The 13,784-nt window shown below is 43.9% G+C and overlaps 2 non-coding genes across 2 annotated transcripts; both read right to left on the bottom strand.

Annotated features, from left to right (window-relative positions):
* Nucleotides 1-5,054: 5,054 nt before the first annotated feature.
* trnai-aau (transfer RNA isoleucine (anticodon AAU)) lies at nucleotides 5,055-5,128 on the bottom strand. The gene has a single exon. It is a non-coding gene; the product is annotated as a tRNA-Ile (tRNA).
* Nucleotides 5,129-5,712: 584 nt separating this feature from the next.
* Nucleotides 5,713-5,784, bottom strand: trnaq-uug (transfer RNA glutamine (anticodon UUG)). The gene has a single exon. It is a non-coding gene; the product is annotated as a tRNA-Gln (tRNA).
* Between the last annotated feature and the right edge of the window lie 8,000 nt (nucleotides 5,785-13,784).

The following is a 13,784-nucleotide window of genomic DNA, read 5'->3' as shown; positions in this document are numbered from 1 at the left end:
GAATTGCAAGGTCTTCATAAAACAAAATGGATCACCAGAAGAGGCAAGAGTGATGGTGGTGAGGCAAATTCAAGATCTGGACAAGTATTAGGAAACATAATCAACACATCATACCATAATGACAGATACACATGGACAATCATCATCAAGTAAGCAACTACAATCATTAATTAGACAATATCAAAATATTGAATTAAACCCCTTTGAGAGCCAAGAGTATAGTGATTTAGAAAATGAAACAAATATAGACCCTGACAATAATCTTTTCAATAATATAAACATAAATAGCAAATACTACACTGCTGAACAATATAATCAATTAGATAATGAAGGCAAATTCAGTATAGTTCATTTTAATGCACGCAGTTTGCTTTCCAATTTTTTGAGTATTAAAAACTTCATAAGTGAATTTACACAGCCGTTCAATATTATAGCAATAACTGAGACGTGGTTAAGACCAGACATAGATAATCAATTTGACATAGAAGGATACGAATTCATTCATCTAGATAGGAAAAATAAAGGAGGAGGAGGAGTTGGCTTGTATGTGAACAGGAATCTAAATTATAAAGTCATAAATAACATGTCACTTACCATAGATAATTTAGTAGAAAGTTTAACAATTGAAATATTTAATGAAAAAGATAAGCGAGCACTTGTGAGTTGTGTATATAGACCACCATCAGCAAATATCGAACAATTTAAGGAATGGATGGAACAAACATACTCACCGAAAGATCATAAGAATTTATTCATATGTGGAGACTTTAATATTGATATTCTAAAAACCGGTCATGACAAGACAATAGACAATTTCGTAAACACAGTATATAGTATGCATTTGTACCCATCCATAACCAGGCCAACTCCAGTTACAACTCACAGTGCAACACTATTAGATAATATTTTCATAAACAATTTCACCAATAGCCTGGAAAGTGGGATCTTCTTGAGCGACATCAGTGACCACTTACCAATATTTTTATTATATGACACTAATTATAGAAGAAAATATTGCGGCACATCTAAAATATATTACAGAAGAATCAAAGATGACAACTCACTTAACAAATTGGAAAATGAATTGAAAGCAGTGAACTGGGATTTGGTATTATCAGATAATGATGTGGACAGTGCATACAATAGATTTCTGACTGTTTTCAATACTATATATAATGAGTGCTGTCCAATCAAAAAACATTGTATAAAAAAGAATAACAATCCATGTCCATGGATGACAAAAGGTCTTCAGAATGCTTGTAAGAAAAAAAATGCACTTTATAAAAACTTCATCAAACAAAGAACACAGGATGCTGAAAGTAGGTACAAATCATATAAAAACAAATTAACTTCCATTTTAAGGAAAAGCAAACAAGATTATTACAGTACCGAGTTAGGAAAAAGCAGAAATAATATGAAGGCTTTTTGGAGTATTCTAAAAACTGTGATAAACAAAGGAAAAAAATCGAATAATTACCCCAATTTTTTCCGTATTGCAGGCAAAGAATGTTTCGATAAAAATACTGTGGTAAATAAAATAAATGAATATTTTGTAAATGTGGGACCAACACTGGCCAGGGAAATACCAGATCCAGTACTCCCCTTAGGCTGGAAAGAAAATTTAACAGAACGTAATACCTCATCCATGTTCATATCCCCAGTCGAACCAAATGAAATTATACAAACAGTTAACAAATTCATCAGTAAGAAATCAACAGACTACAATGATCTCGACATGTCAACAATTAAATCCACAATTAAACATTTAGCTTTACCACTGACACACATATGTAATTTGTCTTTCAGTTCAGGTGTATTCCCCAGCAAAATGAAAATAGCCAAAATTATACCAGTATATAAATCAGGTGACAAACAGGACTTTAATAACTTTAGACCTATTTCATTATTACCGCAGTTCTCAAAAATTCTCGAAAAGTTATTCAATAATCAATTGGAAAAATTTATGAACAAACATTCACTATTGTCCGATGCTCAATATGGGTTCAGATCCAAGCATTCAACAGCCTTAGCACTCATGGACACTGTAGAAACAATATCATCTGCTCTTGAAGAAAAAAATCACTCCATTGGAATATTTGTGGACTTGAGCAAAGCTTTTGACACCATAGATCATGACATTCTACTGAGGAAATTGGACAGATATGGAATAAGAGGATTAGCATTAGAATGGATTCGAAGTTACCTAGACCGAAGAGTACAGTACGTTAGTATGGAAAATTATAACTCAGAACATTTGCAAGTAACCTGTGGGGTCCCCCAGGGCTCTGTGCTAGGACCCAAATTTTTCTCATTATATATTAATGATCTGTGTCATGTGTCAGACTTTTTAAAACCAGTTGTTTTTGCCGATGACACTAGTTTGTTTTCCTCAGGAAAAAATCTTGATGAATTGATCCACAAAATAACATCAGAATTTTTCAAGATTAAATTATGGTTCGATTCAAACAAATTATCACTGAACATGAACAAGACAAAATGTGTATATTTTGGAAAGCAATTAAAAAACAAAGAGATTAAAATTTCAATTGGTGGAACAACAATCACACAAGTTAATGAAATCCGATTTTTAGGTGTAATTCTCGATAGCCAATTAAATTGGAAATCACACATTAACTACACAGCAAAAAAAATGGCAAAAAATGTTGCAATTCTCAGTAAAGCACGACATGTTTTAACCTATAAATCTCTTCACAATCTATATTCCACACTTGTAATGCCATATCTGACTTATTGTTCAGAGATATGGGGAAACAACTTCAAAACCAATCTGCAACCTCTGGTCCTCCTGCAAAAAAGAGCAATTCGGCATATACATAAGGTAGGTGTCATAGAGCATACTAACCCATTATTCCTCGAATCCAAACTGCTCAAATTTGCAGATATAATATCCTTGAAAACCTTACAGATCATTTACAAAGCTAAACATAAACTCTTACCAGGAAACATTCAAAGTCTGTTCAAGGAAAAAGAAATATCCTATCAATTCAGAAATCCAAACCATTTTAAATCTGAAAGTTACCGGACCACAAGAAAAGGTTTCTGTGTTTCCAATTGTGGAATAAAGCAATGGGAGAGTTCGCCGTCGGAAATTAAGGAGAGTAAAAGCATATCACAATTTAAACGAAAATATAAAGATTGGATTTTATCAAATTATAATAGCGACATCATAAGTTAGCCCAATTTCACCATCAGTAAAACGACACTAAAAGGTCTGACTACTTGATGCAGGTCATATTAGTTTGGAAACGTGTATATAAAGTTGTATTGCAGTTATGTTTGTCCTCAATATCTTATTTGTGTACATGTGCATGTGTGTGTATGCATCTATGTGTAGATGTGTATATATACATATGCATATGCATATGTATATGTGTTATATGTATATGTATGTATATATATATATATATGTATATATATGTATATATGTATGTATATATGTGTGTATATATAAATGTATTTTTTTTCCCCCTTTCTCCTCTTTAAATGTTCTCCTCTTTAAATGTTACTCATTATTTTGTTTGCTTGGTTGTCGGTAGCCACAGGGGAAAAGTATTGTTGATTTTGGGGGGAAAAAAAAAAAAACTGTCTACATTGGTGGCACTACTGAATTTAATGTAGTTGTAAATTCAATGACATGTGACACAGTACAAGATAAGTGTCTTATAAATATAAATATAAGTGGGAATGGTATTTTAATAGTGATCATTCTACTGTCTTGTCATCTCTGCTGGAATCTCTGATTGACTGATATGAGAAATGTAAGAATATTACCTTAATACCTTTGTAACTATACTAAATTGTTAGAGGTACCCAGGCTAACATGCATAAATATAGAGGTAGGGATTATCATTATTATTATCATTAATTATAATTATTATTAGTTATTACTTTACAAAAAATAGTAATAATGGACAGCAAGACATCATTGCTTCAAAAATTGGTGTGAGCACAGACCTAAAACCTTGCTTCCTAATGCACAAGACTAGACACACACAAACTAATAAACACGTCTAAAAACCTCAGGTAGGGTTTAACAAGAAGAAACTGATGTTTGGGTTGGTCACCTGTCCAGACACAGTCTCAAGTTCTTGTTTTTTAATGCATAAGATTAGACACATGCAATACAGTAAATAAGTAAATGTCACAAAAAAAAGTGGGCTAATAAATTGACACACAAAGACTGCGGATTTCAGAAATCTCTACACTCTACAAGAAGCAATGAAGTCTGTAAAATTAAATAATTAAAAATAAAAAATCACAAAAATTTTAACTATAATGATGAAAATGGTAATATTAATGATGATTATAATGATGGTAATAATGATAAAGATTATAACAATAATGATAATAATGATAATAATAATAATAATAATATTACAATAAAAATAATAACAGGGGAAACAAGACAGTGGCATGAACATGATTATATCCTGCAAAAAGGGGTAGGCATTTATAAGCTTTTGCTTCAGCCTACTCCTTTTGGGCTAGTTGAATATATATATATATATATATATAGTTGAATACAAATGTAAATAATGGAAAGTTATATTTTGATTGATGTAAGAAATGCACTGTAATGATTCACATATTTGCCCAAATAAAGGGAAAAAAAAAATATATATATATATATATTTTTTGTTTTGTCGGTTGGCAGCCTTGATGGGGGTGTTTCGCAGTTGACTGGGTTGTGCGCTGTTGGTTATGGGGCCTGGGGGGTTTTGGGCTTTTGTCGCCGCCATGCTGTTTTCCTTGTGGTGGTGTACTGTTAGTTGTTGTCAACGGGGGCTTTTGTCGTTTCTTCACGGTCCGCATTCTCTGCACTCGTGGTCTGAAGAGGATAATGGGGTCCACTGCCCCCATTGATCTGCTCCTTGAGTCTTGGTGACCTAGAGGTTTTTTGCCGCTCTGCTTTGACATGCTGTTTTCTTTACCTTTCCCCGGCCTTGTCGAGGGTAGGTGGTGTGATGTCGGTTATGGGGGCCGGTAAGTTGCCGCCCTGGGCTTTTGTTGTTCCTGGAGCACATAAAGAAGAGTGGCTAGTACGGGGGTTGAACCCGTGACCTTGGCGTTATTAGCACCACGCTCTGACCAACTGAGCTAACCGGCCACTGGACACCATTGCAATATTTTATGTTTTTTTTAATTTTATGTACCCCGAAGCAGACTCAATCGGTACGCTGGGGTCTGAGGGCGATAAGTGGGTACCTGGTGGACACCTTGTTTGTGCTCTTGACAGGTATTTCGGGACAGTTTAACAATTGGCTTTTGATGGTGGAACAAGCTAAAACAAGGAAAACAAATTGTTTAGCGCGCCTGGGAGTGGGCCCCTTATTGCAAATAGTTCCCGCTGTGATTTCCGCCGAGTGTCCCTGATGAATACATCCACTGCTCCAGAAGCAGCCTCGGCTAATTGTCGGCCATTCGCCATAGCGCACCCCGAGGTTACAGAGGTCAAAGGTAAGCCCATATTCAGCAGCACACTGGCGAAAGGTAAATTTATGTGCATTACCGTTTCCACAGGTTCCCGCTTGGTACAACCCGGCATTAATATCTCTTGGTGTAATTCTACCTTACAGATGGATGCCTTCTTCCGGCCGATACTCAGGGCTGACCTCTGGTGGTGGTGCGGTGGCACACGGTGCAAACGTCTCCTTTTTGCCCTCAAAATACAAGGGCAACAGGACAATCCCTTGGTTCCACCAAGACTTGAACTTAGACCACTGGATTCAAAGTCCAGGGTGCTAACCATTACACCACGGAACCTGCAAGGGTACAGACAGCGCCAGGCCCTGAAGTACATCCTGTCAGATTACATTAGCGTTGATATAACTTCACTGAGGGTAATTTCTCTACGCCTTCGGGCTGGGGAAAAGGTCCTAACTGTCATTTGTGCGTACGTGCCAAACGGCAGTGCGGAGTACCCGGTCTTTTTGGAGTCCTGGTGACTCCGTCGTTCTACTGGGAGACTTCAACGTCCATGTGGGCAATGACAGTGTGACCTGGAGGGGCGTGATTGGGAGGAACGGCCTCCCTTATCTGAACCCGGGCAGTGTGATGTTATTGGACTTCTGTGCGAACCACAGTTTGTCCATAACTAACACCATGTTCGAACATAGGGATGTCCATAAGTGCACTTGGCACCAGGACACCCTTGGCTGCAGGTCTATGATCGACTTTGCAGTCGTGTCATCAGACCTGCGTCCGCATGTTCTGGACATGCGGGTGAAGAGAGGGGCTGAGCTGTCAACTGACCAGATTAAGGTTCCTTACGCTCAGGAGGCACTGGTTGAAATCCCACAGCTGGCATTTTCCTGGTCAGCTCCATTATCCACGACTGGAATGATTTGGCAGCAAAAGACTGTCAGATTGTACAAGACACCTGAACACCTTGAGAAGAAGATTAAGAGAGGTTTTGTTCTAATGAGAAGGGTTTGTTTGTTGACATTGTGACATACAAAAGAGGAACTCCCCGTCGGGGAATCGAACCCCAGTCTCCCGTGCGGCTGGCGGGGATAGTTCAGCTGAAACGAGCTAAATTTTCCCTATTCATTTCCAATGAGAGAGAAAGGCCACTATGAATGTAATATACTTTTGTCCATGAGTGGCGCTGTGGCCGCTTCTGCTACACCCACCCACCACATTCATCCTGAACTTCAGGTAGAAATTAATTCTATTAAGTTTCATTATTTCATATGTTATTTGTGTTTCTCAGAGATTGCTGCGCACCGTTCAGGGTTGCAGAGTCTTCTGCGGAGAAACACCTCAACTGGGATGCATGGCAAACAACTGACACAATTGTTACTGAGGCCACATCTGTGTGCCTCAGAATATCACCCGTTATACGGCACCTTCGCACAGTTCCTGTCGGCTGCCTTCTCTGTGGTGGACCAGGAAGACCTGCAGAGGCTCCAGGATGCATACGTCTTCTGTGGCATCCAGCCTGCAAATCCCACCAAGCAGCATATTCGTGAGCACTGCAGGATAAAGATTCCTCCGCCCGGGACGCTTATTCAGAGAGTGGAAGGGGTGTTGAAGCACTTTCACCTGACCACAGATCCGAATGGCATCCCTCTTTATAAGCCCTCCATGCTAAAGAGATGGAGGATCCAACGAGTCCACATTCTGCGCGGTTGCCTCAGTGATCCTGAGGTGGAAGGGGGCATACTGTACCGCCGTGGAGGAACGATACAGTTAAACCACGTGCCAGGTGAGCGTGCAGCAGTCCCCGTCTGGATCCCCATCAGAGGCACGTCGCAGCAGGAGGGCTACCACTTTCACCAGGCCAAATGGGTGACCGGCACGCAGGTCTCCCCAGAGCTGTTCCAGGCCCAGGCCATGACAGGAGTGTGTCGCTGGAACTATCAGCGTCTGCTGGACCTGAAACTGCCAGGCGTTTCTCTCCCGCCTGTTTTCAACCCTGCACTGATGTGCTCCCTGAATGCTGTTTCCAGACGGGTCTTTGGCGAAGAAAAGTACCCTGCTCTTCGTCTGGCAGCTGAAGACACCGGGGAGAGGTTTGGCCTGGAGTACAGGGAGCCAGAATGTTGTCCGGTCCCTTTAGACTGGGACAAACATAAAACCAAGAAGGACCCCGGCCACGCCACAAGTGCTCCTTCTCCAGGCATCCTGCCTGATCAGGGAGCTGGTCAGGGAGCAGACCCAGTGCAGCCTTCCTCCACACCTCCCACCAGGCTTTTCAGCTTTGTTCACCCTCTTCAAACTGCTACTGTGACTACGTCTAGTCGTGTGGCCTCTATCCCAGCATCTGACTTGGACAATAAAGCTTCTGTTTCTGAGCTTCAGCCACAGCCAGGTAAAAACCTAATCATGTGTCCCCTTGTTCTAATAGTGTTGCATCTTGTTTGAACCAAATAACAAATGTGTAACTCTTGGTTTTCTTTGCCTAGAGCCCACAAGAAGATTACCCATCCAATGTTCTCCGACTGCTGCCTGCACTGGACCAGTGAAGACTGGATGGAGAGTATTTGTGTTGGACCACAAGCGCTGGCCGTCTCCAAAGAAGTCGGCAATTGACGAGCTCCTTAATAAACACCGCGGGCACAAGGACATGATCAAGCTTGTGGTTTGGGAGTATGGCACTCTTGTCCACAAGTCCAGCAAAGACCCCAACAGCATGCTGCATCCAACATCAAAATTGCATATTCCCAAATACATGAAACACAACAGTAAATTTCTCAATACATCATCTTCACTAAATACCAGCCCAGAGAAGCTGCAACATACACAGCAGCTTTGGCAGTTGCTAAGCACTACCTCTGCTGTGCCTGTCGTGACACTGCCTGCAGCTATGGTCATTCCACCATCACCACCACCACCACCACCTGCTCATACCCCATTGGAGCAGGAGCAACCACCTCCCGTGTCAAAAAAACTCAAACAAAAACATGTCTGTGCTGTTGTCAACCAAAATCAAAATATCAAGGGGATGGGACATCAATACATGACTTTTATCAGCGGGGCCCTGTCAGATACTTTTATTGCGCCACAAAAGTGTGTGTTTTATTTCAAGCACTGGTATCAATATAAGCCTGATAGGAATAGTTTGTAATCATATAGGGATTAATTGGAAAAAAATATATTTTGTGGAGAAGAAAATGGTGACTTGACTGATGCTTAGACGGGATTCGGACACCTGACTTCATTTCTCCAAAGTCTCTCTGCTTGTCTGACATCCGTCTCGCATCCTGATTGGCTGGCAGCAAATGTCAACAACACAAGCGCGGCCCGCGCTTGGCAAGTGAGAATTCTACCACTGAACCACCAATGTCACGTGGGGACACACTGTAAGAGAACAAAATTCAACTGTCAAGTGGATGAGCCTCTGCAAAGTGGCGCTGAATGACAAAACATCACAATGTCATACTCTTTGGATTCAAGCACCTTCTGGCGTAATGGGATCCACAACAATCATGTCAGCTGTGGATGCAACGTCAATTCGTTCTTGAAGGGCAAGTGACAAAAAGAAGTACATGGTTGACAAATCAGCTGCCAAAGTTTCACTGACCAAGCACCCAGGCACTGCTGGAATTTGAACCCACGATCTCCTGTTTACTAGACAGGCACTTTGACCAGCTTAGCCACAGTGCCAGCAGTTCATCTGGTACCAACACAAAAACAGTTCGCCAGTGGGGAAAAATGTTCATACAAGGGAGGGAGTCCAAAGTCCAACACATGTGTGAATTGAGAGTCCCTGGGTGGGCTCGAACCACCAACCTCTCAGTTAACAGCCAAACGTGCTGACCAATTGCGCGACAGGGAGTACAACAGCATGACTGCAGTAAGGTTTCACTAAGTGCTGTCCACCTTAACTCTCGGGTGGTCCGGTCTGTTACGTTTCAGGTGTCATTCTGAATACTGCCCTTTCGCAGGAAAAGAGCCTTTGTACTTTTTCAACATGAGCTCTAAAGAAAGGTATAAGCTAAGATATACTGCATTGGCCGGGAACAGGACCCGGGCCTCCCGCTTGACAAGTGAGAATTCTACCACTGAACCACCAATGCCACGTTTGGAAACACTGTCGGAGAACAAATTAAATTGTTGAGTGGATGTGCCCCTGCAAAGTGGCGCTGAATGACAAAACATCACAACACACGCATGGGATGCCAGGGGAGGCCGAGTACTAACAGAGCTGAGCGAGAGGGCATAAGAAAAAAATTTGTGACCTTGTGGTGGTTACCCGGCAGCACCAAGGATATGGTGCACGTCTGATGCGTAATGCATGCCAGGTGATGTTCATCTAGCGAGCGGACATTCTTGTGGGGGACAAGCTCAACAGTAGGAATGTTGAGAGAACTGACCAGTCCGCCATCAATGAAGTTCTCGTCCGCCCCAGAGTCAATTAATGCTGTGGTAGGAGAAGCTTCCCCCGCCCAGGATATCGTACCTTCCACCTGAAGTCGGCCCACCAAAGCGGATGACGCAGCCGGTGTGGTTGGAGCGGGCAGTGCCAGCAGCTGGGGAATATCCCTGGTGGAGGAAGAGCGTTGGCGTGCTGGGCGAACTGGACAGCGGGAAATTGTGTGTAGGACTCCCACAGTACAGGCACAGCCACAGGCGTGGACGGTGACTCCTCTCCGCTGACGAAAGGCGACTGGCTCCCAGTTGCATGGGGACGACACTCCCAACGTCATCAGACGGCGCTCCGTGTTTTGTCACGGCTGGTGTGTGTTGCTTTTTGTTGTTTTCTTGCCTGAAAGGACTTCTCGCTCGACCCAATTTTACTCTTGGCAAAACACTGATAATCCAGAACATAGCCTTAAACTGCAGGTGCATTAGTTGGAGGGCTCGTGCCCACCTGGTCACCTGAACAGGGACTTGAATCCCGGACACTCAGATCAAAAGTTTATTGTTCAGGTGATTGGCTCAACCTTTGTCTTGTCTGACCATTAACTCTTTTTTTCCAGAAGATATTAGGCTTGTCCATGTGGGCAGTTTAAGACCTCCGTCGATCTTGGAGGTGGCAATTTCGGGACAGGGGCTTCTTCATCTCTGCAAGGTCAAGTACAGTATGCCAGAAGATTTTGCCTTGTGAGTTGTCCTCATTCATCAAGCGCCTGGAAAGCTCAGTTGGTAGAGCATCAGACTTTTAATCTGATTGTCCATGGTTCAAGTCCCTGTTCAGGTGGAGAAGAGTAGACCCCACATTACCAGCATGGGGACATACCAACCCAAGATGAGAACACCCTGGGCCAGGTACACAGCAACATATGTGGCAGAAACACAGCTTCACCCTGGCCCCTCTTTTAGCCTCTACTGAAAAAGCGGAACACCACCTTTGCAGCTGAAATCGCTCAGTTGGGCGAGTGCGAGAATTAAGATTTAAAGGTCCGTGGTTCAAGCCTGGGTTTGAGCACAATCCCTGTTTACGTTGCGACTTTGCCAATAGTTTGAAAATGCTTATTGGCAGGCTGAAAGGACCTTAACTTCATTCATCAAAGGGCCACCCCTCCAGACAACGTTAGAGGAGGTTACAAGCCAAACCTGTCAAGCCGTGATTGTGATTTCATGTTTTGTTGAAGAAAAGCCCATAATTTGTGGAACAATTTTCCCTACAAGGGAGAAACATTTGTCGATTTGGACAATTGTCAATATGCCCCCACTTTGGACGCATCGTCTTGTGTCATTGTTTGGCAACTGCTTCACCAGTCCCCTTAAAGGGCTCACCCTTCATAGTGTAGTGGTTAGCACGTTTGCCTTACATGCAAAAGGTCCCTAGTTGGAAACTGGGTGGAAGCAAGGCCGTTCAATTCCTTCTTTCACAAAAAAATCAAGGTGACACATGGGAACAAGGATATGTGCTTGATCCCTGAAGGTGTGTACACGGGCATCTGTCCCCAGTTTGGACACACAATCCATATTTCCCGGATGACTGATCGGGTGCGTCACTGGGCTGCACGAAGGGGCTTATCAGAATCAGAATCAGAAAAGGTTTATTGCCATGTATGATCAAACACATACTAGGAATTTGTTTTGGTGTAGTAGGTGCACACACATCTATTAAAAAAGAATGAGAATACAAAATATGAAATACAAAATATGAAGATACAAAATATACAGAATAACAGTATAAATATATGTACACAGTCTGTTTTTGTTTGTTATTCCGGAAGTGCAGTCTGATTGTTTTTCCTAAGAGTCCAAACTGAGCGTTAATGTAACGTATACAATGAAAGTGTCAAAGTGTCAAAGTGGCAGGATGAGGCAGAGGTGGGGTGTGAAGAGTGTCATGTGGGGTTCCGGGCCTTGTTGATGAGGCTGACAGCAGACGGGAAGAAACTGTTCTTGTGGCGTGAGGTTTTGGTCCTGATGGACCGCAGCCTCCTGCCAGAGGGGAGCGTCTCGAAGAGTCTATGTCCGGGGTGAGAGGGATCGGCCACAATCCTTTCTGCACGCCTCAGGGTCCTGGAGGCGTACAGATCCTGGAGGGATGGGAGATTGCAGCCAATCACCTTCTCTGCTGACCGAATGACACGCTGCAGCCTGCCTTTGTCCTTAGCAGTGGCAGCAGCGTACCAGATGGTGATGGAGGAGGTGAGGATGGACTCAATGATGGAGGTGTAGAAGTGCACCATCATTGTCTTTGGCAGGCTGAATTTCTTCAGCTGCCGTAGGAAGTACATCCTCTGTGAGCCTTCTTGATGAGGGAGCTGATGTTCGGCTCCCACTTGAGGTCCTGGGAGATGATGGTACCCAGGAAGCGGGAGGACTCCACAATGTCAATTGTAGAGTCACAGAGGGTGATGGGGACAGGAGAGGCTGAGTTCTTCCTGTTGTCCACAACCATCTCCACTGTTTTTAGGGTGTTGAGCTCCAGGTTGTTCAGGTTGCACCAAGTCGCCAGATGGTCAACCTCCCACCTGTAGGCGGACTCGTCACCGTCAGAGATGAGTCCGATGAGGGTGGTGTCGTCCGCAAACTTCAGGAGCTTGACAGACTGGTGACTGGAGGTACAACTGTTCGTGTACAGGGAGAAGAGCAGAGGAGAAAGAACGCAGCCCTGGGGGGATCCGGTGCTGATGGTTCTTGTATCGGAGAAGTGTTTCCCCAGCTTCACACACTGTTTCCTGTCAGACAGGAAGTCTGTAATCCACCTGCAGGTGGAGTCAGGCACGCTCAGCTGGGAGAGCTTCTCCTGGAGCAGAGATGGGAGGATGGTGTTGAATGCAGAGCTGAAGTCCACGAACATGATCCTAGCGTAGGTTCCTGCGGAGTCCAGGTGCTGGAGGATGTAGTGGAGGGCCAAGTTGACTGCATCGTCTACAGACCTGTTGGCTCTGTAGGCAAACTGCAGGGGGTCTAGGAGAGGGTTGGTGATGACTTTGAGGTGAGAGAGCACAAGGCGCTCAAAGGACTTCATGACCACGGAGGTCAGGGCGACGGGTCTGAAGTCATTAAGTCCTGTGGTCCTTGGCTTTTTGGGAACAGGGATGATGGTTGCGGTCTTGAAGCAGGCAGGCACGTGGCATGTCTCCAGTGAGGTGTTGAAAATCTCTGTGAACACTGGAGACAGCTGGTCAGCGCAGTGCTTCAAGGCGGACGGAGACACAGAGTCCGGTCCAGCTGCTTTCCGGGGGTTCTGTCTCCTGAAGAGTTTGTTTACGTCTCTCTCGTGGATGGAAAGAGTCGTCACTGAGGTGGGTGAGGAGGGGGAAGGGAGGGCCATTAAGGCAGGTCTTGGTGGAGATGGCTGGAGCTGGAGCTGTTGGAAGGTGTCGAGGGGGATGGTTGCTGGACTGTCCGTTTGTCTTTCAAAGCGGCAGTAGAACTCGTTCAGGTCGTTGGCTAGGCGTCGATCGTTGATGGATTGGGGGGCTTTAGGCTTGTAGTTGGTGATCTGCCTGAGCCCTTTCCAGACAGACGCAGAGTCGTTAGCTGAGAATTGGTGTTGGAGCTTCTCAGAGTACAGTCGTTTAGCCTCTTTCACCGCCTTGCTAAACTTGTACTTCGACTCTTTGTATTTGTTTATGTCCCCACTCCTGAAGGCCTCCTCCTTCGCCAACCTTAAATGTCTGAGTTTGGCTGTGAACCAGGGTTTGTCGTTGTTGTAACTCACCCTGGTGCGTGATGGAACGCAGCAGTCCTCACAGAAGCTGATGTAGGACGTCACAGCCTCTGTGTACTCATCCAGACTGTTGGTAGCAGTCCTGAACACATCCCAGTCAGTGGAGTCCAAACACGCCTGGAGATCCTCCACAGCCTCACTGGTCCACTTCCTTGATGTCCTCACTACAGGTTTGCAGAGC

This window comes from Doryrhamphus excisus, unplaced genomic scaffold (assembly GCF_030265055.1).
Source record: "Doryrhamphus excisus isolate RoL2022-K1 unplaced genomic scaffold, RoL_Dexc_1.0 HiC_scaffold_26, whole genome shotgun sequence".
In the NCBI taxonomy this organism is placed as follows: domain Eukaryota; kingdom Metazoa; phylum Chordata; class Actinopteri; order Syngnathiformes; family Syngnathidae; genus Doryrhamphus; species Doryrhamphus excisus.
The sequence above is the reverse complement of the archived record's forward strand: the minus strand, read 5'-3'. Positions and strand labels throughout refer to the sequence as shown.